Raw genomic sequence first — 26,973 nt, 5'->3', positions numbered from 1 at the left:
CCTGTGACGGTCCGTCGTGCCTGCGACGGTCCGTCACGATGGTCGTCGCAACCTCCCCAAAGTCCAGGTGGACTGTGACGGCCCGTCACACCTGTGACGGTCCGTCCTGCACCTCCGTCCTGACGGTCAGAGACTCGTTTCCCGTACCAATTTCTCAAGAGTTGAAGTGTTTTGCAACGGGAGCTTACGACGGCTCGTCGTGGGTGTGACGGCACGTCCTGCAGGTCCGTCACCGATTACAGAGAGTCGATTTTCAGTACCCAATTTCAGAATTCTAAGTATGCTGAAACGAGACATCTGTGACGGGCCGTCGTGCCTATGACGGTCCGTCGTGATGTCCGTAATCTTAGCCAGTTTTTCCAGAAATAAATCTGCTGCTCAAAACGACTAAACAGGTCGTTACAACCCTTAAGTCATTAGGAACATAACCAACCTTTTGGACAATCCTAGGTTAGGTACTAGGTTGTCTTTTGCTTTTCTTAACCGAAATATGGAAATTGCTTTGTGATTTCGGTTTTGTCGATTTAAATTAATTAATTAAGTTTCTAAATTAATTAATTAAGTAACCTAGGGTAATGAATAAAGTATCCTTAAGTTGTTAGGACCATAACAAACCTTTTGGACCATCTTAGGTTAGGTACTAGGTTGTCTCTTTAACTAGTTACTATGTTAGTGTCACCCGGTTAAGTCTTAGGTTATCGGGTGCACTAATTAGTTTATTTCGTTTTGTCCTAGCTTTGTTATATAGTTAGGTCAGTAGGTTAGATTCTAGAATTTTTTAGGAAGTTAGGCCCCACATGGAGTGGTCCCTTGTGCACATTTTTCCCCCTAACTACCCTAACAGATTTCCGTTATGGTGGTCCCCTCCTTTGGCCGCTTCTTCACATGTCTTGCACATGTACTTGAACATGGGTTTGTTGTACTTTCCTAAATAACTATTATTTATGGTTTATTTTGGAATGTTACTTATTGTCCCAAGGTTCCTTACTATGTCCTTGGGCACTACTTAATCTACAAGATCATCTTAAATGGTTATGTGCTATGTGCTACTTAGTCCTTGCATGAGCTTTGTGATCTTGACTTGTTATCAATCGAATTGTGATTCTATTGCATTGAAGTGGTTATATCTACTATTATTTATGTGAATTGATGTTTAATTGATGATGAAGAATCCATGTGGATTAATGTATGAAGATTTGAAATTACTTAGTCTACTTTTCCATGATTCATTATAATGTTGATCTTTTTACGAATTAATGTTGAATTCGAATAGGTGATGATCATTGTTGCTACTGACTTAAGTTGATATTTGGATTAATTGTGTGTATAAATCCTTGATGATCAAGTTAAATAAAGTCTTGCATGAATTGATCTAGGTTCCTTTAGTCTATGAAGTAAAAAAGTTATGTATGTGATGTGATCTGGAATTGTGGTTAGATGAACCATGATTTCTTCTAAGTAAAGATCTATTGAGCTACTTCCTAGCATGTAACCATTGTTAACATATGATTGATAATCAATACTTTGAGGTATTTGTAAGATATCCTACTCTCTCTACTCACTATTAAATCGATAGTTTAATGCCACTGTTTGTATCATGATCTTGTAGGAATTTAAGCATGATTTTGATATGCTAAGTATCTATTTAGCAACTTTCCTAAGTTGATAATATTAATGAAATATGACCTATAATCGATGCAAGTTAAATTGGGTAATGGTCTATGTTCTTCTAACTCCAAGTATGTTAATGTATTGTACTAGTTGTAGTATGACCTTATTGTAGCTTGTACTTGACATCATGTATAATTAAATGTATGTTTAGATACTTCTCTATATATGAATTTTTTATAAACAAGATGTATTGATTGAAGATGATCAAAGATTGATGAATTGGTAAGAATGGTTCATCCCTCTACTTTTCTATATTAATGTAGTTGATGAAGCCTTTTATGGCATTTTGTTGAATGGTCCACTTGTGGTGGAGGTTTTTACTTTATTGTCATTATATATGCATTTACCATGGCCTTGAAGGCAAATTGATGAACATATGAACAGGTGCTTATGATGATACTATGAAAAGTTTATCCCTACTTTTCTGTTCTAGTTGCTATCTAGGTTGTATGGCTATTATATAAGCATGTGTATATATGTTAGGGTAAAGCATAGGTTCTTCCATTGATGATTTAAAAACTTTTAATAATACCTTACCTATGTACCCCTATGTGAATGCATGCATAGCAAAAGATAGGAGTCTTAAGGGTAATATGAAGTTGGTTTGTCTCCTATACTATTGTCTGTTGTGTGGTATATGCTTGACGGAGAATGATGGTCTAAGAGGGGTGGCTTCATCAATGTGTTGTTGATAGATATTATGTGATCATGTTGACCAATGTACACACACACTCACTTTACATGCATGTTACAAGTAGTATAGGTCATGGTGTCTAAATGAAAGGTAGTTCTCATATTCACTAGCGTCTACTACTAAGCATGTTAAGATGACGTTTATGAAAGAATGATATGTGTTTCCTTAGATAGGATTGCTTGATAGGTGTACTTGTATGGACAAGTTTATGGGACTTTCCATATGCATTGAACATGTGTATAGTGATAGTATAATTCAAGTTTTGGTTTCTATGTCTATGAATATGATGTATGAACATGTGTGACTTAAGGTGTTGTGTGAAAGGTTTGATCACATATATGTATACACACACACATAAATGATGATCTAGTCAATAGAGAAGCCTTGAAAGGTGCTCAAGTGTAAACTAGATAGTGCTAATACATATTTTATGTCCATGTGAAAGGATCTTCTCACATGATTTAGGTTGATGAACTTTCATCTATCACCTATGAGCTAAGCATATTGAGGGGATGACTCTCCTAAGCCTATATTTTATAAAGTAAATGTAATAATGACCTTTTAATAAAGGTAACTTAGCTTAACATCGAGTGAACTTGAATATGCGTGTGTGTCCTTCCTATGGTAGGAAGGAAGGTCACCATAAACCACATAGGGTGGATAGCCTCATGACCCAAAAGGGTGTTAGAATGATGTTTCCATAAATGAATAACTACAATGCCTAATCTTGGCATAGAAAGGGTTTTCACATGTACCCCCAAGTTCTATAACTATACTTGTCACATAAGATCTAGCAAGTGATATCACCTAAGATGCTAGTATGTTACTCATGTCTTACCTTGGAAAGTAATATACCCTCTTTTTTGTGTAAGGGGATGACACCAAATTTCACATTTAGCACCCATGGTCTTAGTGTCGGTTAAGGCTATAGTTTCCCCAAAGTAAAATTGACAAAGGAAGTAAATGAACAGGATTCTAACAAGGAAGAGTTAATGTAAGTTACATAGGATAGGTAGAAGTAATTAACCCATCTAGACATTGCACAAGTAGCTCCTTAGGAAGTCCTAGGAAGGTGACCTAATACACATGATTATGTCTATGTCCATATGCATGACTTTGTAGTATTCGTCTGCTTGTTATGAAGATGTGCATGGTATGAGTCTATATGATGTGGTCCTATCCTTATATGTACTATGTTGGTCTAAATGACTATATGATGAAGGTCTTGTATTAACATGAATGAAGTTGCCTTCGCTTATTTGTTGATGTATGAATTGAATGTTAAGGTTTGTGGTCTCATAAAGGGTTTACTAAGAATGTATGTGGTTATGTGGCTCTATATTTTCATTGCACTAGTAGAATAAGATTGGTGTCATGAAAAAGGTCTAATAATGATGAATATGCAACTAAGTAAATATATGTGTGACTTGATGTATCTTACTATAATGTTCCTATGGCCTTGATCTAAACATGTATTTGATATATTATGCTTATATGATGATATGTGTTAGATTAGGTAGGTTATATGTATGTTTCCTTGTGGCCTTAAGGTTATATATTGCACCAAGTATCACTAGAGGGTTACTTAAGAGATAAATGAATAAAAGCAAGAAATGTTCAATGTTAAGTAGGAATAGCTTACTGTAAAGTGGCTTCAAAAATTTCATAAATTCTATATGTGATGTTTGGACTTTGAATGTGTTTATATGAAGTGTATTAGTGATATAAATGCTATTGTTTAAAGGTTTTATAAAGATTTACTCAAAAATTCATGAAGTATGATTTCAAGAAAATGTCCCTTATAAATGCATGGTTGTCATACTTAGTGCATTCTTTTACTAATCTCATTCTTCTCTACTTTTTACACAAAGTGTAGGTTATAGATGATTAAAGGATTTCTATGACTGAGGATTTTATATGTGATTCCCAAGCTCAAGGAAAGGGGTCCTTAAGATCCAAGGATTTCCTACTCATGTTGTATTTTAAAATGTTTAAAGAATGTATAGTTATGTCTTATGATTTAGGGTTGGTTGACACGCTCAAACTTACTTCTCAAATAAGAAGTAAAGTGGTCGTGTCAAGTAAATAACCCAACTAGTGAGGTTCGGATCGTTCCCACGAGAAAAATAGTTTAGACTTAACTTCAATCTATTATTACTATTGTTCAGTCAATTACTTCCTTGGGAAGCAAAAATGATAAAATGGAAGTTTTCTATTTCTAAATTAATGAAAATAACTAGCGAAATTGAAAGAGACACTTAACATCTTCAAATGTTGGAGTTTAATCAATTAATGAAAGTAACTACGGTTTACGTGTTCCCCACAGGTTCATAACTTGATTAGTCTAACTATAACAATTCTTTCCTAGAATCTTGCATGTAAAGTGATAAGTTATGTATTTCTAAATCCGTGGTCCGGCATCTAGAAAATTTCACTCCGCACCTTGGTCCGGCTACGTGTGTTGCTATCCTAACCCTTATATTTACCTCATATTAAGCATCGTATTCGATATTTGACTAAGTTATTACCTCGTACCAATCAATACTAGCCTATTAGATAGTATACACTAAATCTATGTTGATAATTCTTTTCCTATTATCTACCTCCTTGGTCCGGCAAGTAGCATTAAGGCGAGTTCTAACGTTGGCCATCCGTTAAAAAGACTTCTAAGCGAAAGAATTATCAATACATGCAAGACACTATTCTAGAATTGTTATTTTAGTTAGATTTTACCTCATTATTCGCCTATGGTTCCCACAACCCTAGTTATGGAGTTTAGTTACCCATAGTCATAATCACAATATTCAAATATATGATATAAGAATTCATGCACTTACTTCAATGAGAAAGAGTAAAATCCGAAAGTTCGCTTGATTAATCAACAAAAATCACCAACAATCAATTGCTGAAATTAATTGAAGAACAAAGAGTCTAACAAAGAGTCTAAAAATAATCAAGGGTCTAACAATAATCAAGGGCCTAACCAAATAATCCAGAGTCTAACCTAAAAAATGAGGTTTTTCGAACTATTTATAAAAAAAATAAAAACCTTATTACATAAGGACTCTATTTGCTGGAAATCTGTCAAAACGCGGCTGGGTCATCGGACCTCGCGACGGGTCGTCGTGTTCACGACGGGCCGTCATGGACTCCGTCGTCCCATACTTGTGCAATTTCTTCTACTGCTCTCTTCATTACCCTCGACGGCAGGTATGGCGGATCGTCAGAGACACAACGGTCCGTCGAGGGTCTCCGTTCCAAAACACTTGAACTCTTGGAATTTGGGTACTAGGACTACTTCTCTTAACTTTATGACGAACCTGCAGGACTGACCTTCATGGATACAATGGTCCGTCACGCTTTTCGTAACCCCACACTTGGTCAGACTTCCCCATCTTCCTTCAGCAGCTGCACTACGCTGCCACCTACGGACCGTCACGAGCATGACGGACCGTCACAAGCTCCGTAGGTGATCTCTTCTGCATTTCTTCGCTCAAAAACCTCCGCATTCATCTTTGGATAGATTTCCTGCAAATAAGGAGAAACTTATATAAAAATTAGCACAAAAAGGCTTTTGGACACACTAAACTTAAGGAAAAAGTATTAGTCATACCGTGAAACCACGGTATATCAACACCCTCAACTGAAATTCGTTGTTTGTCCTCAAGTGACGCACTATGACTTAATACGAAATCTTTGTACAATAGTATCCATGTTTTATCCTTTGCAATTATTTGGCTGTCAATCCCGATTAATCTCATCATATTTATGAATGCTATCACTATTAGGCTTGAATTATGTGAAATCAGACCATGACACAGACTCACCATGCACTAACACCTATCCTCTTCAATTTCTCACCGAGGTGCTAACAATTCCGGTATTGCAACTAGTGTCCTCACTTTAAAACAAAATCCTCATTTTTCACACAATGATTTCAGTTTGAGTATAAGGATTACTTTTCAACACTCACTCTCAGAACAAATTCACACTCATTCATACCTATTGCCATAAGCTTGCCCTTATTTTCACTGCTTTAAGTTCACTATACAACCCTTAGGATCACGATAGGACTTTCTTAGCTTGTAACACCGGCTCAGGGTCAGGTAGGGTATATTTAGGTATACTTTAGTGACTTTTTGCCCTCCTTGACCTATCGTCTAAACATACCATTTTCTATCATTTTATTTTGCCCAGTTTCCCATATTCTTTCACCTTGCTATTTTCCCTTTTTTCGTCATTTGTGTAAGTGACTCTCTTATTTTCTTGCTTGTATTTCTTGTGATTTTATTTTTTTTTTTAATTTTGTTTCAACTAATTCTTGAGTCACTTTACTTTTGTTCTTTCTCTCTCTTTTTTTTTTTAACCTCACTTTCCAGAGCATTCCTCATAATAGCCACCCTCAACTCATGGCTTTGCCATGAGTCAAAGTACACAATACCCAAAGTTGGGTCAGGTCCATAAAAAGGTTGTTTACTGCATTAGCCACCCTCAACTTATGCTTTTGGCATAAGCTGAGGTGCACATGTCCAAGGAGGGACCAGGGCCAACACATTATTCCCAGAAAAGCTCAGTTGGGGTAAAAAAGAAAGGTCTAATTTAAGCTCAAATCATTTGGATCAAAGAAGGATAAATTTCGTTTGGTTTTCTTTTATTAAGGTTAAAAATGGGCTACATTGAATAAGGGCCTATGATCCTTTCCTAATTGTCTGTTACAGCTTACTTTTAGCAGGACTAACCAGGCAAGTTCTAGCTCAGTACAAATAGTGGACTATTCAAATCTTCCTCACACTCACTTGACATCTCATCACTCTACCAGATTATCAGACACCTAGTTCGAATTTTAGACTTAGGGTCATGCATTGGTGTACCTCTAATGTCATGCTTAGACCCACACATTTATCAATTACTATGCCTAGTCATGCGTCATTTTCCATTTTATCAGGATATCATTTTAGCCATCATGCTCCAGAATTAAACTATGTACACAAGATATAGACATGCCGGTTCAACAGAAAAAGTAATCAGTCTCTTGGGAAAAAAGAACACAGGCAAGAAAACCCCAAAAGAGGATAGTGAATTGGGCTACTCAGACTTCACCCTAGCACTCACTTTCCATTTACCCCACCCCCAACAAAAAGACATGCAATTGTCCCTAACGCATAAAAAATTTGAAATACTAGAGTGGTAGGTGAAGCAAACCTGGGGCGCAAAGCGCCGACGATAAGCAAGCTGGTGGGTCCGGTTCCCCGGAACCCACTACCTCTGTAATCTGGACACCCTCAGTGGTGTCCTCAGTATCAACAGCACTATCAGCAGTGCCTCCCGCTATCTCCACAGTTCTGGCGCAAGACGCCCCAGCAGCTAACTCTCCTGCTCTCATCTGACGCGCCTCCTCTTCAGCAAGCGAGGCTCTCCAAGCAGCCTCCATCTCATGGCGCTCCTTCTTCCGTGCTCGAGCTTCATCCTCCTCTCGACCCCTACGCCTCTTGGCATGCTCTCAAGGGGGAGGTGGTGGAATCTCTTAAGTGGCGAATAGGGATGCCATCATTGTGTCTTCAGCAGGCTCTGCAGAAGGGGCTTCAGACACAGGCAACCTAGCCTCTATGATCATATCAATATCTGCGCGAAGACTGTCGACCGCAGCCTGAAGGGTCGACACATCCACCGGAGGGGCTGGACGGGCTAGCACCCGTAACTCAAAAGCGTCCAAGCACTGATGAACCTCAGCGATCTTTCGCTCTGTGTGCTGGACCATTCTCCGCTCAAAGCGCTCTTCTACCTCGGCAATAGACCTCTGCATCCAAGGCTTGATATGATGCAGAAGTGTAGCCATTTGTGCCTCTTATTTCTGGACCCTAGCAAGAGGGACCAGAGCGGGTAAAGGGAATGAGCGAGAGGAGCTCGAGGCAGTGCTACTACCCGGGATAGACTCGATCGGGGTAGTGTCAGTGGAAGCCGCCTGCGTAGCCATGCAGGCTTGTGCTACCGTATCAGCCAAATTGTCAACAATTGGAGGAAACTCTGGACGGGGCCCTCTGCGTGGAGCCAAATCATTGGCCTCATCCCTGATGAGGCCGATATCAACAGTGCCCAGAGGGGTCTTGAGTTGATCAACGTGCCATATAGGCACACCTGCGGACCTGCATAGAGAAAATATCATGCACGGGAAAGGGTAAGTAGTTGTGACCTTAAAAGCCCTCTCGTGCATGACCGCCTATAGAAGCCATGCAAAATCCACCTCAAACCCGGCTATCATCGCCACCATCTGTACTGCTCGATCCCATGTGAAGATATTATCAGCGTCTGTGGGGGAAAGGCAGTGGCGTACAATCAACCACAAAAACTTCGCCGCGAAAGTCAGGTTGGCCTTCTTGATGACCCACTTCGGCTCGGTTAACCAGTCGGCACCCTCTCCATCAACGGACAAGTGCAGGGACATCCACCTCTTGGTGGTATCTCTCAGTGATTGCTCACGCAGGAATTGGCCATCTTTAACAATCTGCTATCGATAGTCAAACTCGGCAGTGAGAAGGGTCCGATTAGCATCAATATCCTCGCCGTATAGAAACCGGCGGATGGCAGGCAGGGAGATATCAACTTGAACACCACGTACTCGGACATGCTCCAGTGGGGCCTGTTTGGCGGGGGCAACCCGCCTATCAATATGTGATCAGAGAGTCGCTACGTAGGATGCATAGAACTCTCGGACCAGCTCTTCACTATAACGTCCCAACGGACGTGCTGTCCACTCCAGTCGATGTATGGTGAAGAGATTGTGGATCTCAGGCATCGTCGGGAGATTTCCCGTAAGGACCCGGCCCTCCAATGTAAGTGTCCGAGTCATAACTCCTTTGTCATTCAGGAACTTTGCATCAGAATAGACTTGAAACTGCCCGTCGACACACAATCGGTTGGGCTGGCCAGTAACCGGGGTGAGAGCACAAGATGGTGAACCGGGTGTGGATTCCGAACTGTCAGCCTCATCAGACGAGACCGACGCTGCAGTGGTGGCGGGTGCGGAAACTCAGCAGATCCGGAGGCTTCCTCCAACCACAAAACTCCTAAGGAGCCAGACTCTCCTTCTTCATTAGTGGCTGACCCAAAAGGTGTTTCGGTCAGTGTGCGCTCCTCATCAGACTTGGAAGCAGTGACTACGCCGGACGTCACCTTTTTGGGTGTTGCTCTGGCAGCACGTGCAGCACAGGATGGGGTGGAAATGCCTGGGGGCACGTACTCGGGGTCACGCTCATCATCAAAGCTAATGACCAGGCGGGCAGATGGGGCGACAGACTTCGATCGCCCGCGTGCATAGACTCGATCTTGTTTTGGTGCCATAGTAGATAGTACCTGTAAAGGATCAATATTAGTACTAGAAGGAGCAAACAAGACAAGCAAGACCACACAAAATAAATAAAAAAATTAAAATAAAATGACATTGCTATAGTAACAGTGAAACACAACGGACTAGGTGACGGCTGGTCGTGAGTACAACGAATCGTCATGGGGTCCGTCGTGTCTTACTTCGACTGTATTTATATGGAGAACCCAAAAGGAGAGTCTCTGACAAGTATGACGGTATGTGCAGGACGGACCGTCACAGGTACAACGGTCCGTCGTAGGTGTCCGTCAGAGGACACTTGAAAAAAAATATGGAGACCCTTAGGAGAGGGATCTATGACCATCATAACGGTCATGCAGGTGGGACCGTCGTGGGTCTGACGGTCTGTCGTACTTGTCCATTTGAGGACACTTAGAAAAATAGAGAGAGACCCTTAGGAACAGGGTCTCTGACAACCAGAACGGTTGTGCAGGACGGACCGTCGTAGGAATGACGGTCCGTCACATGTGTCCGTTGGAGGACACTTAGAAAAAGTGAGAGACCCATAGGAATAGGGTCTCTGACAACCAGAACGGTTGTGCAGGACGGACCGTCGTAGGAATGACGGTCCGTCACATGTGTCCGTTGGAGGACACTTAGAAAAAGTGAGAGACCCATAGGAATAGGGTCTCTGACAACCAGAACGGTTGTGCAGGACGGACCGTCGTAGGAATGACGGTCCGTCACATGTGTCCGTTGGAGGACACTTAGAAAAAGTGAGAGACCCATAGGAATAGGGTCTCTGACAACCAGAACGGTTGTGCAGGACGGACCGTCGTAGGAATGACGGTCCGTCACATGTGTCCGTTGGAGGACACTTAGAAAAAGTGAGAGACCCATAGGAATAGGGTCTCTGACAACCAGAACGGTTGTGCAGGACGGACCGTCGTAGGAATGACGGTCCGTCACATGTGTCCGTTGGAGGACACTTAGAAAAAGTGAGAGACCCATAGGAATAGGGTCTCTGACAACCAGAACGGTTGTGCAGGACGGACCGTCGTAGGAATGACGGTCCGTCACATGTGTCCGTTGGAGGACACTTAGAAAAAGTGAGAGACCCATAGGAATAGGGTCTCTGACAACCAGAACGGTTGTGCAGGACGGACCGTCGTAGGAATGACGGTCCGTCACATGTGTCCGTTGGAGGACACTTAGAAAAAGTGAGAGACCCATAGGAATAGGGTCTCTGACAACCAGAACGGTTGTGCAGGACGGACCGTCGTAGGAATGACGGTCCGTCACATGTGTCCGTTGGAGGACACTTAGAAAAAGTGAGAGACCCATAGGAATAGGGTCTCTGACAACCAGAACGGTTGTGCAGGACGGACCGTCGTAGGAATGACGGTCCGTCACATGTGTCCGTTGGAGGACACTTAGAAAAAGTGAGAGACCCATAGGAATAGGGTCTCTGACAACCAGAACGGTTGTGCAGGACGGACCGTCGTAGGAATGACGGTCCGTCACATGTGTCCGTTGGAGGACACTTAGAAAAAGTGAGAGACCCATAGGAATAGGGTCTCTGACAACCAGAACGGTTGTGCAGGACGGACCGTCGTAGGAATGACGGTCCGTCACATGTGTCCGTTGGAGGACACTTAGAAAAAGTGAGAGACCCATAGGAATAGGGTCTCTGACAACCAGAACGGTTGTGCAGGACGGACCGTCGTAGGAATGACGGTCCGTCACATGTGTCCGTTGGAGGACACTTAGAAAAAGTGAGAGACCCATAGGAATAGGGTCTCTGACAACCAGAACGGTTGTGCAGGACGGACCGTCGTAGGAATGACGGTCCGTCACATGTGTCCGTTGGAGGACACTTAGAAAAAGTGAGAGACCCATAGGAATAGGGTCTCTGACAACCAGAACGGTTGTGCAGGACGGACCGTCGTAGGAATGACGGTCCGTCACATGTGTCCGTTGGAGGACACTTAGAAAAAGTGAGAGACCCATAGGAATAGGGTCTCTGACAACCAGAACGGTTGTGCAGGACGGACCGTCGTAGGAATGACGGTCCGTCACATGTGTCCGTTGGAGGACACTTAGAAAAAGTGAGAGACCCATAGGAATAGGGTCTCTGACAACCAGAACGGTTGTGCAGGACGGACCGTCGTAGGAATGACGGTCCGTCACATGTGTCCGTTGGAGGACACTTAGAAAAAGTGAGAGACCCATAGGAATAGGGTCTCTGACAACCAGAACGGTTGTGCAGGACGGACCGTCGTAGGAATGACGGTCCGTCACATGTGTCCGTTGGAGGACACTTAGAAAAAGTGAGAGACCCATAGGAATAGGGTCTCTGACAACCAGAACGGTTGTGCAGGACGGACCGTCGTAGGAATGACGGTCCGTCACATGTGTCCGTTGGAGGACACTTAGAAAAAGTGAGAGACCCATAGGAATAGGGTCTCTGACAACCAGAACGGTTGTGCAGGACGGACCGTCGTAGGAATGACGGTCCGTCACATGTGTCCGTTGGAGGACACTTAGAAAAAGTGAGAGACCCATAGGAATAGGGTCTCTGACAACCAGAACGGTTGTGCAGGACGGACCGTCGTGGGAACGACGGTTCGTCACATGTGGCCGTTGGTTGACACTTGGAGAAATTTGGACAGTGGGGTGTTAGGGCGGTTGGAACGGACCCAATGACGGTCCGTCGTGGGTACGACGGTCCGTCATCGGGGTCTCGTTTTGTAACTCAGTGACAGAACTGGAGATGCCCCATTCATCCCCTATTACCCAAATCGAATTGGTAGTGTTTTGACCTACATTTGTCTAACCCAAATACCTAGTAAACTAGCAATGCTAAAGCACCTATTTCTAGGGTTTCAACACGACAATTTCGAGGATTTTTTTTAACCCAGGTCAAAAAAAATTTGATAAAGAATGAACATATCAAGAAGAACTAGGCTACTACTAATTGATAAACAAAAATGCAATATAAATGAGTAGAAATTACAGACACATACCTGAGAATTTGAGAAAAACAAGAGGGAAAGGTACTTGGTGATCTAGAAGACACCCACAGCAGCAGCTCCGACTACTAGATGATGACTTTTAGGAATTTGGAGAATTTGGGGGGAAAAGATCGGTTGTAAGAGAGAGCTTTGATAGTTGAAAAGGGAGGGAAATGGGAGAAAGAGTGAAAGAATAAGGTGAAATGAAGGGGTAGGGGTTTTAAATGATGAATTTTTCAAAACCCCCATCCGGGTCGGGTCGGGTACGCTTCATTAAAGACTCGACGAATCCCTGACGATAGTCCGTCTCGGTTGTGACGATTCCTCGTTTGTTCCGTTGCGTGTGCCCTAGTTTGAAAATAACAGAAAGACGTACCTGGCATGACGGATTCATGCAACGGTCTGTCGCTGTATCCGTCAGTGACTGCTGCAGAGTAATTTTCTGCAAAATTTCCTGGTGATGTGCCTGCAACTTTAAAACCCACTAGTAGAAAATGCTACCGTTACTAGAAAGAAAAAACTATAAGTATTGGGTTGCCTCCCTACAAGCGCCTGATTTAACGTCGCGACACGTTTGAGGACACTTGATTACTCAGCCTTCATCAAGATGGTATGCCTCTATCACTTCATTCACCGATGCAGTATGCCCCAAAATAGAGTTTTATTCGTTCTCTATTCACCTTAAACCGCACTCCCTCCTTGGTTCTTAACTCAACTGCTCCATGAGGGAATACTTGGGTAATCAAGTAAGGTCCAGTCTGTTTGGACTTGAGCTTGCCCGGAAGACAAGGCAATCCAGAACTGTCTAAAAGTACCAAATCCCCAACCATAAACTCTTGTTTTGCACTTTTTTGTTCATTCTCCTTCTTCATCTTTTATTTGTGGGATATGGCGGATACCGATTGGAGCTCACCACTCTGCCTCATGGTCCTACAAATGTTGAAGGTCGCTTCTTCATTGTTCAACCGAAATTTCATCTGCCCTTTTTCCATATAAACTAAGGCTCTACCTGTAGCAAGGAATGGCCTCCCAAGAATAATAGGCACTTCAAAATCTACTTCACAATCAAGAATAACAAAATCTGCCGGAAATATGAATGAATCCGCTTTTACTAGCACATCATGGAGTATCCTTATAGGCCTTTTCACTGTTCGATTAGCCATCAGTAGCCGCATCGCAGTGGGTTTTGGGTCACCCAAACCCAACTTCTTGTAAATCGAGAGGCGCATGAGATTTATGCTTGCCCCCAGATCACGTAATGCTTTCGAAAAATGTAATGACCCGACTGTACAAGGAATAGTGAACGCATCCGGATCTTCTTTCTTTTGTACGAGAGATCTTGTAGCAATAGCACTACAATGCGGCATTCTATCATCATCCTCGAAAGTGATCGATCTTTTCTCTGTAACCAGATCTTTCATAAACTTGGCATAACCAGGCATTTGTTCTAGAGCTTCCACCAAAGGGACATTGATAGAAAGTTGCTTCAGCATTGTTATAAAACGCCGATATTTACCATCCTCGCTCTTTTTCACTAATATCTGAGGGAAGGGTGGTAGTGGTCTAGGCATGGGAATAACCTTCATAGAGACTTCTGCATCTTTTCCAGTGCTCTCTTCTGCTTCACCACTACCCTTTACCACCTTATCATCATCCTTTCTCACCTTTTTCTCATTAGACGGCATAGGTGGGTCAATGGTTTGCTTACCACCCCGAGTAGTGATTGTTATACAGTGCGCATCATTTTTCAAACTGTCGCAGATAATTGGGCAATTGGCAACTCGATCTGCTTAATCGATATTGCATGTGTATCGAATTTTTGCCCAATACCCGCTAAATCACTCCTTAACTCTTTAATGTGCTCATCACTAGCATCGAACCTCGTCATCATTTTGTGCAACATATCCTCAACTCGCGGCATACTATCTCCACCATCGCTAGGAGTAACATCACAATTTTGAGGAGGGACATAGGGCCCATTCCTAACATTTGTGTTACCGTAGTTACCCCTGGTTAAGTTGTTGTCCCGGTTGTAGTTTCCATCTCGAACATAATGACCCTCGTGGTTATAGTTACCATAGTTCCGACCTTGGTTCCCTTGACCTTGCCGCAAATTCTCCTGATTAGAGCCTTGGGCACTCGTTCGAAAACCCCCCGTCTGCTCATTTACTGCATAGGAATCCTCCGCATAATATCATTCATCATTAGGTGGTGGTGGTTTAGGCAAGTAGTTAACTACATTTATCTTTTCTGCACCCCTAGTGATATGTTTTACTACCAACCCAAGCTCAGTTCTTTTCTGAGCCATTTCATCAAGAATCTCATCTGTGGCTGGGTTGTGAGTGAACTGCACTGCGAAGGTATTTCTCCCGGTATATGATTTCCTACTACTCCAAGCTTTATTATTCCTGGAGATTTTCTCTTATTTTTTAGCAATCTCAGCATAAGGACACTCCCCATAAGATCCACCTGCTATAGTGTCCAACACCGCTTTATTATTATCATCCTGGCCCCGATAGAAGTATTCCTTCAGTGACTCATCTATACGGTGATTTGGGACGCTTCTCAAAAACGAGGTGAATCTATCTTAAGAACTACTAACTGATTCTCCTGGTAGTGCCACAAAGTTGTTCACTCTGTCTTTGTGGTTTAGTTTCTTTGAGACCGGGTAGTAGCGCGCTAAGAAAACGTCCCTTAGTTGGTTCCAAGTGAAAATTGAGTTGTACGGGAGCTCAGTGAACCATATAAAGCCTCTCCCGTCAGTGAGAGAGGAAACACTCTCAGCCATATTACATCCATGTCCAAGTCAGGCCTCCCTACACAGCTTTTACACACTGCCCTTACCTTAGCTATATGGGCATGTGGATCCTCAGAAGGTAGCCCTGAAAACAAACCTCTGGCAGTGAGCATTTGCATCATGCTACTAGTTACCACAAAGGTGTGGCCTGGTGGTAGAGGAGGCAAGACAAGTGGCCCATCGGAGTCTGCTATGTTAGCATAGCCTTTGTAGTATGCTTGGGCCGTGGAGCGGGATTTTTTCCCCTCTATTGGTGTTCACACGGGGCATCGGGTAACAACTGACCATGAACATCAACCGGAGCTGGGATGTTCTGTTTTGGATCATCATCATTAATTCCCAAGTTTCGATTCATGATACGTAGTGTACGCTCTAATTCATGATCGTAGGGAAACAAGGGTTCTCTTACTCTCCATGTATTTGGCATACAAGGAGGGTGGTTCTGCACGAATCAAAAACAATAAAACAAAGTAAAATCAACAAAATATCAACTAAGCTATAGTAATAAGTATAAGTTAATCTAAAAGCTACTTTCCCCGGCAGCGCGCCAAAATTTGATACGCTCAAACTTACATCTCAAATAATAAGTAAAGCGGTCGTGTCAAGTAAATAACCCAACTAGTGAGGTTGGCATCGTTCCCACGAGGAAAATAGTTTAGACTTATCTTCAATCTATTATTACTATTGTTTAGTCAATTACTTCCTTGGAAAGCAATAATGATAAAAGGGGGGTTTTCTATTTCTAAATAAATGAAAATAACTAGCTAAATTGAAAGAGACACTTACCAGCTTGAAATGTTGGAGTTTAATCAATTAATGAAAGTAACTAGGGTTTACGTGTTCCCCACAGGTTCATAACTTGATAAGTCTAACTATAACAATTCTTTCCTAATATCATGCATGCAAAGTGATAAGTTATGTATTTCTAAATCCTTGGTCCGGCATCTAGAAAATTTCACTCCGCACCTTGGTCCGGCTACGTGTGTTGCTTTCCTAACCCTTATATTTACCTCATATTAAGCATNAAAATCCGAAAGTTCGCTTGATTAATCAACAAAAATCACCAACAATCAATTGCTGAAATTAATTGAAGAACAAAGATTCTAACAAAGAGTCTAAAAATAATCAAGGGTCTAACAATAATCAAGGGCCTAACCAAATAATCCAAAGTCTAACCTCAAAAACGAGGTTTTTCGAACTATTTATAAAAAAAATAAAAACCTAATTACATAAGGACTCTATTTGCTAGAAATCTGTCAAAACGCGGCTGGGCCGACGGACCTCGCGACGGATTATCGTGGTCACGACGGATTGTCATGGACTCCGTCGTCCCATACTTGTGCAATTTCTTCTGCTGCTCTCTTCATTACCCTCGACGGCAGGTATGACGGATCGTCAGAGGCACAACGGTCTGTCGAGGGTCTCCATTCCAAAACACTTGAACTCTTGGAATATGGGTATTGGGACTACTTCTCTGAACTTTATGACGAACCTGCAAGACGGACCGTCATGGATAAGACGGTCTGTCACGCTTTCCGTAACCCCACACTTGGTCAGACTTCCCCATCTTCCTTCAGCAGCTGCACTACGCTGCCACCTACGGACCATCACGAGCATGCCGGACCTTCACAAGCTCCATAGGTGATCTCTTCTACATTTCTTCGCTCAAAAACCTCCGCATTCATCTTTGGAGAGATTTCCTGCAAATAAGGAGAAACTTATATAAAAATTAGCATAAAATGGCTTTTGGACACACTAAACTTAAGGAAAAAGTATTAATAATACCGTGAAACCACGGTATATCAGTTGTGTCCCTAATTTATTCTAAGGTTGTTGAGTGTAAGATGACAAAGAGACTTAGCGTATAAATATGTATTATGACTTATATTTTATATATATATGAAATTAAGTTTCTAGCATATAATATGCCATGAAAAGTGTTAAATTTTCCTCAAAAATTTACTACTTCAATCTGATGAATGATAAGTATGGGCTTGTATAAGACTTCCAAGAGGTCAAGTACGCCATGTTATATCTAGGGGGTGCTCCCCGGATGTGACAAACGTGGTATCAGAGCACGATTTTTAAAAGTGGTTTAGGGTCAAAGAAGTCTCATATTTCCACGTCTAGTAGAGTCTTGTACCATAGGTGGTGAGTCGCGACACATCAAATGGTATGAGAGGCTATAGGAAGATAGAATTTCCCTTCTTCATCATTCTCACATCGTGCCATAGAACTTAATGTTATAAGATCTCTCTCTTATGTTTTCGTGTTCGGTGGTCTTTTAGATGTGATTGCTTGGATGAGATTGTTCTCTATGCTTGAGGGAGAAAAGGTGAGTTTAAATGCTTATCTTGGTTTTATGGTTTGAATGAGTATGTGTGAGGGTCAATTTTGTCATGCTTTGATGATGTGATATGTCATGATATAGATGAATCATGTTAGAAGTTATTATGGTTGACATGAGTTTCTTTTGGATTAATGTGGTGCTATATGGTTTTGCATGATGGTAGGCTTATGAATCGATTTGAAGTTGAAATGCTTAGTGACTACCTATGGAAGCATGCTACTCTAAGATTATGTACTTAAAGGTGTTCAATGTTTCCCTTAGTATACGTGTAGTCCTTGATAAGTTATCTAGTATGTATTGGAGTCATTTGCATAGACCTGACCCTAGGTGTGATGATAGTATGCATGCTTATGTGGGATGAGTTAGTACAGTTTTGTATCTCATATTGTCATGCTTTTCCCATCAATTGCCTAAGTGTTGCATTTTTAAATGTTAAATCATGTTCACTGTAAAGCTAGGCAGCTTACTATAATATTTTTAGGAAACCAACTAAATTGTTCTTTAATTGGAGTTTGTTGAAATGCGTAAAGAATTGATGCATATGAACATGATAATGAATGTAAAAAGGATCTTTGCTATTTGGAACAAAGAATGAGAGTCATATGGCATGATGAGTTGTAGAATTGTTTTTAACTTTTTATTCTATTGTGAGTCCCTTGATGTTGTGGAATTGATGTTTCCCCTAGAATCGGGGGTAGTATTCTTGTTTTTGTAGGGTGATGATGTAGTTTAGTTGACCTAGAAGTTACCTTACTTTAATGTTGAAAGAAAAGAAAGAGTCCTTAAGAGTAAGTCTCCTCTATTATTTCCCCTAATTATGTATGACCTTGGTGTTTATTGTATTGTATTAAAACCTTATGTGGCTGAATGACATGACCTAACCTGATAGTTTGGGATAAATAGACTAGGTGATAAGGTTTTGTATACCTTGGTGTTCCTATGTTAACTTACAGTAAATCCTTCTAAAGTTGTACTAACTTTTTAGTGATGAAAATGAAGGTTGTTTGGTTAAGATCGTCTTAAGTTTGGGTTAAGTTACTCTTAAAATAGGGTTTACCTAAGTGGGGGATGGTGATTGAGTAGTAAGGTTAGATAAATTGTACCTTGTCCTTCTATTCTTACTTGAACTTTAATCTATTGAATTTTTAGTAAGCTTGTTCATGAATAAAAGTTTTGCATAAAGTATGAATTGCATGACCTTATATGTTTCATATGCATTGATTGACATTACCTTAAAGATATTGTAAAGATTCCAAAGTGCATGAAAGAAAATGTTTGATAAAATCCTTGTTTTCTCATGTTAAATTACATCATGATATGCTAGTTGTGCATTTGAATTCATGAGGCAAGATGAAAAACATGGTAAGAGTCACTTGTGAGGTTATGTTTAGCCCTATAATGAAAGTTGAGTCTCTTTAAAATGAAATATGTTGAGTCTCTTGAAAATTATGCACTTGTATGGTTTGAGAAGTATGATTGTAGGGTCACTCTTGAAAAGTGAAAGCATGTTTAGCTAAGTGTTCATATGTGTGCCTATCATTTGTATTATATTTCTCAAATGATGCTTATTGTGAAGGTGAGTACTATGTTAGAAATTTAAATTTTGTGAAATTACTTCCTAAATTGTTGTGATGTACTTCGTGTAATATACTATTTAGACTTCAGTGGGAAGGAAACATGAGCATGCCTTGGTTTAAAAGTTGAGAATTTCTCATTTTAATAGGAAATTGGCCTTATACTTTGGTTAGGTGTGAATTGATGATACATGTATGTGTGTGGAGGAGAAAGACATTCCTCCATGGACACCACTAAGCATGGTATGGTTGATTATGACCTTCATGACACTAGATCTAACCAATTAAGATCTTTGTTGATTCAATTAAGTCAAGTATATGTCCATTGAAGTTTGAGTGCCTAAATTGCTTCTTGAGTGTTGATGAAATCTGCCTAAGTGTGACTTAAAGAATAGTTGCAAAATGATGTCTTAATGAATTGAAGTTTAATGACCATGCAATGATTAGGAGAAGGATGTTCCTCCTATGAACATGATAAGAGACTATGTGTTTGATGCATTAATGAATGAGTGATTAATGGTTTTGCTTGCTTGTGTGCATTGAGTGCTAAAATTATTTTGATGATGTTATAAATGTTATGAACCGCTCTATGATGCATTGAAATCCTTGTTGTGATTAAAGAGCCCTAAGTGTCATTCGAGGACGAATGTTCCCTAGTGGGGATATTGTAAGACCCCAAAATGAGTTAGGGTGTCTATATCATAACATGTTTGTATTAAGGTTATAAGGTCCTATAATGACTTATAATATGGTTTAGAGGCACTGTGAAAAATTTGAGGTTATTTGGAAGTCGAACGTCAAGGGACAACCATAACATTCGACGACTAGTCACCTATGTGCCTCATGTGTCTATACGTGTTTATATATTGTATGTCATGATATTATGAAATATTAAAATGATTTATAATTATGTTTTTTAATATGGTATATGTAGTATGAGAAGTTTGGAGGTCAAACGACCAAGAACGTCCAAGGCGTTTGAAAGATAGCCCTTAAGACACTCCATGTGTGTCTTCATGGGGCCTAGCGTGTTTGGATGAGTTACGTGATTTTTTTGGGTGAAACTCGTGTGGGAGGTATAAAACTTGTTAAGGTTTGTATTTACGTTGGAAACGTTCGGTTAAGACTTCTAAAGGGCCCCCTAAAAGGCCCCACAAGAAGGACCTAAGGCTGGTCAAGACACTGTCATGGCAGTGTCAATCAACGGACCAAACAATGGCCAGTTGGTTGACAAACGGCCTGTAGGTGAGGTCTCGTTGATTCATACTTATCTTGGGCAGTCTCAACCAAAAAATTGTCCAAGAACCAATCGACGGAAGCCAAAGGACGGCCAGTCGATTGGGTCCTTCAATGGTAGCATGTAACTGCTGCCTTGCATCTGTTTTATTTAAGGGGTTAATGGGAAATTCACCCTACTTACTAACCTAACTCTAATAGGTTTATTTATCTACTTTTGGGTGTATATATTGTATCAACCACGTGAACTTCCCATTTCTAATCCCTCTACACGAATTAAACCTTTCCCTCCAAAATATTCTCCCTAGAAACCACCATTGTTGGTGAAGCTCATGAACAGATTAAAGCTTGGATTTCCATATATTAATCACCTTATTTTATAGGTTTTCAACTAGACAAAGGTATGGGTATCCTTAATCTCTAAGTAATCTTTCACTTGGAGAGTTAATCTCAATGTTTTCAAAGAAAGTTTCACGATCAAATCTCTTCTTCTTCAATCTAGCCATGGGTTATTTATCAAAACATTTTAATGTTTAAATCATAATTACTTGGTGTTAATATATTTGTTTGAACGTGATTTTAATCTAATTGCATGATAAACCCATGTTCCTTCCCTAAATCGATTTAGTCCTTGCATGGGCTTTGTGATCTTGACTTGTTATGGATTGAATTGTGATTCTATTACATTGAATTTGTTATATATACTGTTATTTAAGTGAATCTATGTTGAATTTATGATGAATAATCCATTTGGATCAATGTATGAAGATTTGAACATGCTTAGTCTAGTTTTCCATGATTCACTGTAATGTTGGTCTTTTTATGAATTAATGTTGAATTCCAATGGGTGATGATCATTGTACCTACTTCCATAAGTTGATATTATGGAATAATTGTGGGTATAAATCCTTGATGATTAAATTAAATAAAGTCTTTCATGAATTGATATAGGATCTTTTAGTCTATGAAGTAAAAAGGCTATGTATGTGATGTGATCTCTAATTGTGGTTAGATGAATCTTGATTTCTTCTTAGTAAATATCTATTGAGCTACTGCCTAGCATATAATAATCCTTAGCATATGATTGATGATCACTAATTTGAGGAATTGTTAACGTATCATACTCTCTCTACTCACTATTAAATTGATAGTTTATTGCCATTATTGGTATCATGATCTTTTAGGGATTTAAGCATGATTTTGATATGCTAAGTATATATTTATCCACTGAACTAGGTTGATAATGTTAATGAAATATGACCTATAATCGATGCAAGTGAAATTGGTTAAAGGTCTATGTCCTTCTAACTCCTGGTAAGTTAATGTATTTTAGTTGTAGTATGACCTTATTGTAGCTTATACTTGCTTCATGTATGATTAATTATATGTTTAGATAGTATCCTATATATGAATTTTTTATAAACAAGGTGTATTGATCAATAATGATGAAAGATTGATGAATTGGTAAGAATGTCTCATCCCTCTACTTTTCTATATTAATGTAGTTAATGAAGCCTCGGATGGCATTGTGTGGTATGGTCCACTTATGGTAGAGGTGTTTACTTTATTGCCATTATATATGTGTTGACCATGTCCTTGAAGGAAAATTGCTAAACATATGAGCATGTGCTTATAATGATACTATGAGAAGTTTATGCCTACTTTCCTATTCTAGTTGTGATCTAGGTGTGTGGTTGTTATATAAGCATGTGTATATATATTAGGGTAAAGTACAGGTGCTGCCAATTATAAGTCTAAAATGGTTAATAGTTTCTTTCCTATGTACCCCTATGTCAATACATGAATAGCACAAGTTAGGAGTCTTAAGTGTAATATGAAGTTGGTTTGTCTCCTATATGTTATTGTTTGTTGTGTTGTCTATGCTTGACGGAGAATTATCATCTAAGAGGGGTGGCTTCATCAATGTGTTGTTGATAGACATTATGTGATCATGTTGACCAATGTACACACACACTCACTTTACATGCATGTTACAAGTAGTATAGGTCATGGTGTCTAAATGAAAGGTAGTTCTCATATTCACTAGCGTCTACTACTATGCATGTTAAGATGATGTTTATGAAAGAATGATATGTGTTTCCTTAGATAGGATGGCTTGATAGGTGTACTTGTATGGACAAGTTTATGGGACTTTGCATATGCATTGCACATGTGTACAGTGATAGGATAATTCAAGTTTTGGTTTCTATATTTATGAATATGATGTATGAACATGTGTGACTTAAGGTGTTGTGTGAAAGGTTTACTCACATATATGTATACACACACACATAAATGGTGATCTAGTCAATAGAGGAGCCTTGAAAGGAGTGCTCAAGTGTTAACTAGATAGTGCTATTGCATATTTTATGTCCATGTGAAAGGATCTTCTCACATGATTTAGGTTGATGATCTTAAATCTATGACCTATGAGCTAAGCATATGAGGGGATGACTCTCCTAAGCCTATATTTTATAAAGTAAATGTAATAATGACCTTTTAATACAGTAACTTATCTTAACACCGAGTGAACTTGAATATGAGTGTGTGTCCTTCCTATGGTAGGAAGGTAGGTCACCATAAACATCATGGGGTGGATAGCCTCATGACCCAAAAGGGTGTTAGAAATATGTTTCCATAAATGAATAACTACAATGCCTAATCTTGGCATAGAAAGGGTTTTCACATGTACCCCCAAGCTCTATAACTATACTTGTCACATAGGATCTAGCAAGTGATACCACCTAAGATACTAGTATGTTACTCATGTCTTACCTTGGAAAGTAATATACCCTATTTTTCGTGTGAGGGGATGACACCAAATTTCACATTTAGCACCCATGGTCTTAGTGTCGGTTAAGGCTATAGTTTCCCCAAAGTAAAATGGACAAGGGAAGTAAATGAACAGGATTCTAACAAGGAAGACATAAGGTAAGTTACTTAGGATAGGTAGAAGTAATGAACGCATATATACATTGCACAAGTAGCTCCTTAGGAAGTCCTAAGAAGGTGATGTAATACACATGATTATGTCTATGTCCATATGCATGACTTTGTAGTATTCGTCTACTTGTTATGAAGATGTGCATGTTATGAATCTATATGATGTGGTCTTATCCTTATATGTACTATGTTGGTCTAAATGACTATATGATGAAGGTCTTGTATTAACATGAAAAGTAGTATAGGTCATGGTGTCTAAATGAAAGGTAGTTCTCATATTCACTAGCGTCTACTACTAAGCATGTTAAGATGACGTTTATGAAAGAATGATATGTGTTTCCTTAGATAGGATTGCTTGATAGGTGTACTTGTATGGACAAGTTTATGGGACTTTCCATATGCATTGAACATGTGTATAGTGATAGTATAATTCAAGTTTTGGTTTCTATGTCTATGAATATGATGTATGAACATGTGTGACTTAAGGTGTTGTGTGAAAGGTTTGATCACATATATGTATACACACACACATAAATGATGATCTAGTCAATAGAGAAGCCTTGAAAGGTGCTCAAGTGTAAACTAGATAGTGCTAATACATATTTTATGTCCATGTGAAAGGATCTTCTCACATGATTTAGGTTGATGAACTTTCATCTATCACCTATGAGCTAAGCATATTGAGGGGATGACTCTCCTAAGCCTATATTTTATAAAGTAAATGTAATAATGACCTTTTAATAAAGGTAACTTAGCTTAACATCGAGTGAACTTGAATATGCGTGTGTGTCCTTCCTATGGTAGGAAGGAAGGTCACCATAAACCACATAGGGTGGATAGCCTCATGACCCAAAAGGGTGTTAGAATGATGTTTCCATAAATGAATAACTACAATGCCTAATCTTGGCATAGAAAGGGTTTTCACATGTACCCCCAAGTTCTATAACTATACTTGTCACATAAGATCTAGCAAGTGATATCACCTAAGATGCTAGTATGTTACTCATGTCTTACCTTGGAAAGTAATATACCCTCTTTTTTGTGTAAGGGGATGACACCAAATTTCACATTTAGCACCCATGGTCTTAGTGTCGGTTAAGGCTATAGTTTCCCCAAAGTAAAATTGACAAAGGAAGTAAATGAACAGGATTCTAACAAGGAAGAGTTAATGTAAGTTACATAGGATAGGTAGAAGTAATTAACCCATCTAGACATTGCACAAGTAGCTCCTTAGGAAGTCCTAGGAAGGTGACCTAATACACATGATTATGTCTATGTCCATATGCATGACTTTGTAGTATTCGTCTGCTTGTTATGAAGATGTGCATGGTATGAGTCTATATGATGTGGTCCTATCCTTATATGTACTATGTTGGTCTAAATGACTATATGATGAAGGTCTTGTATTAACATGAATGAAGTTGCCTTCGCTTATTTGTTGATGTATGAATTGAATGTTAAGGTTTGTGGTCTCATAAAGGGTTTACTAAGAATGTATGTGGTTATGCGGCTCTATATTTTCATTGCACTAGTAGACTAAGATTGGTGTCCTGAAAAATGTCTAATAATGATGAATATGCAACAAAGTAAATAGATGTGCGACTTTATGTAGCTTACTATAATGTTCCTAAGGCCTTGACCTAAACATGTATTTGATATATTATGCTTATATGATGATATTTGTTAGATTAGGTAGGTTATATGTATGTTTCCTTGTGGCCTTAAGGTTATATATTGCACCAAGTATCACTAGAGGGTTACTTAAGAGGTTAATGAATAAAAGCAAGAAATGTTCACTGTTAAGTAGGAATAGCTTACTGTAAGGAGGCTTGAAAAATGTCATAAATTATATATGTGATCTTATGTGATGTTTGGCCTTTGAATATGATTATATGAAGCATATGAATGATATAAATTCTATTGTTTAACGGTTTCATAAGGATTTACTCAAAAAGGCATAAAGTATGATTTCAAGAAAATGTCCCTTTCAAATGCATATATTTGAATGGTTGCCATCCTTAGTGCATTTTTGTACTAATCACATTCTTCTCTACCTTTTGCACAAAGTTTAGTTTATCGATGCTTAAAGAATGTGTATGATTGAGGAGATTCATATGTGATTCCCAAGCTCAAGGAAAGGGGTCCTTAAGTTCCTTGGATTCCCTACTCATGTCTTAATGTAAAATGTTTAAAGATTTTATAGTTATGTCTTATGTTTTAAAGATCGTGTCCCTAATGTATTCTAAGGTTGTTGAGTCTAAGATGGAAAAGAGACTTAGGGTCTAAATATGCATTATGACTTATATATATATATAAAGTTATGTTTCTATATTGATGTTCCATGAAAATTTTTAAATTTTTCGCTAAATTTACTATGTCAATGCGATGAATGATAACTATGGGCTTGTATAAGACCTTCGAGAGGTCAAGTACGCCATGTTACTTCTAGGGGGTGCTCCACGGATGTGATAGTATCATTATTACTACATCATTAACAAACAAATCAAATCATACCAAATGCACTCGATTTTAGTATTAGTTCCTTGTTTTTAAGCGTCAAACTGTACTCGGATATCCTGGTATATCATTGATCTCACTAATGATGGTTGTTTAATGAAAGAAAGTTCTTACCTTACACCTAATGAGCTAAATGATATGCTATACAAGGGGGTTAGTCTCCTATAACCTAAATTTATCTATGATTATTAAAGAATGACTTAATGGTATTTTAAAAAGGGACTTTAGCTTAGCACCGAGTGAACTTGACAATGAGAGGTGTTGACTTTCCCTAGGAGGGAGATTCACCAAATATTCTCATGAGATGAGGGCTCCAAATTTTAATGGCTATGTAGAGGTTTCAAGACATATCTCCTTGTTCCTTAACTATGTTTCCTCCACAGGAAGACTAGCTAGTGGATCCACCTAGAATGCAATGTTACTATTTTGGTCCTACATAGGAAAGTAGACCACTTTCACAAGTGTAGGGTTTCATGACACCGGATTCCATGTTTACCTCACATGGTCTATGTCGGTTAAGGCAATTGTTCTCAAAGGTAAAAATGAATGTAATAATGTGAACTCTAACTAGGATGACTTAAAGGGTTCTTCTCAGTGTAGGTAGGGGTATGGGAATCTACCTATGCATTGGACTAGTTGTCCTTAAGGGAAATACTAGTAGGATATTTTTATGCTCTTATGACTTTAATGATATAAGAGTTTGGACTTTACATGTTGATGACTCTATGTGATGTTAGTTTCACTTATGAACATGTTATTGGTTTATATTGTTATATATGATGACGATTACTCATGATGCTATGTTAAATGAAGTTAGGTATTATTTATGATCTCTTTCCTTGTTTGCTTGACTATG

Source organism: Solanum pennellii, chromosome 5 (assembly GCF_001406875.1).
Source record: "Solanum pennellii chromosome 5, SPENNV200".
NCBI classification, from domain to species: domain Eukaryota; kingdom Viridiplantae; phylum Streptophyta; class Magnoliopsida; order Solanales; family Solanaceae; genus Solanum; species Solanum pennellii.
Note: the sequence above shows the minus strand (reverse complement) of the source record.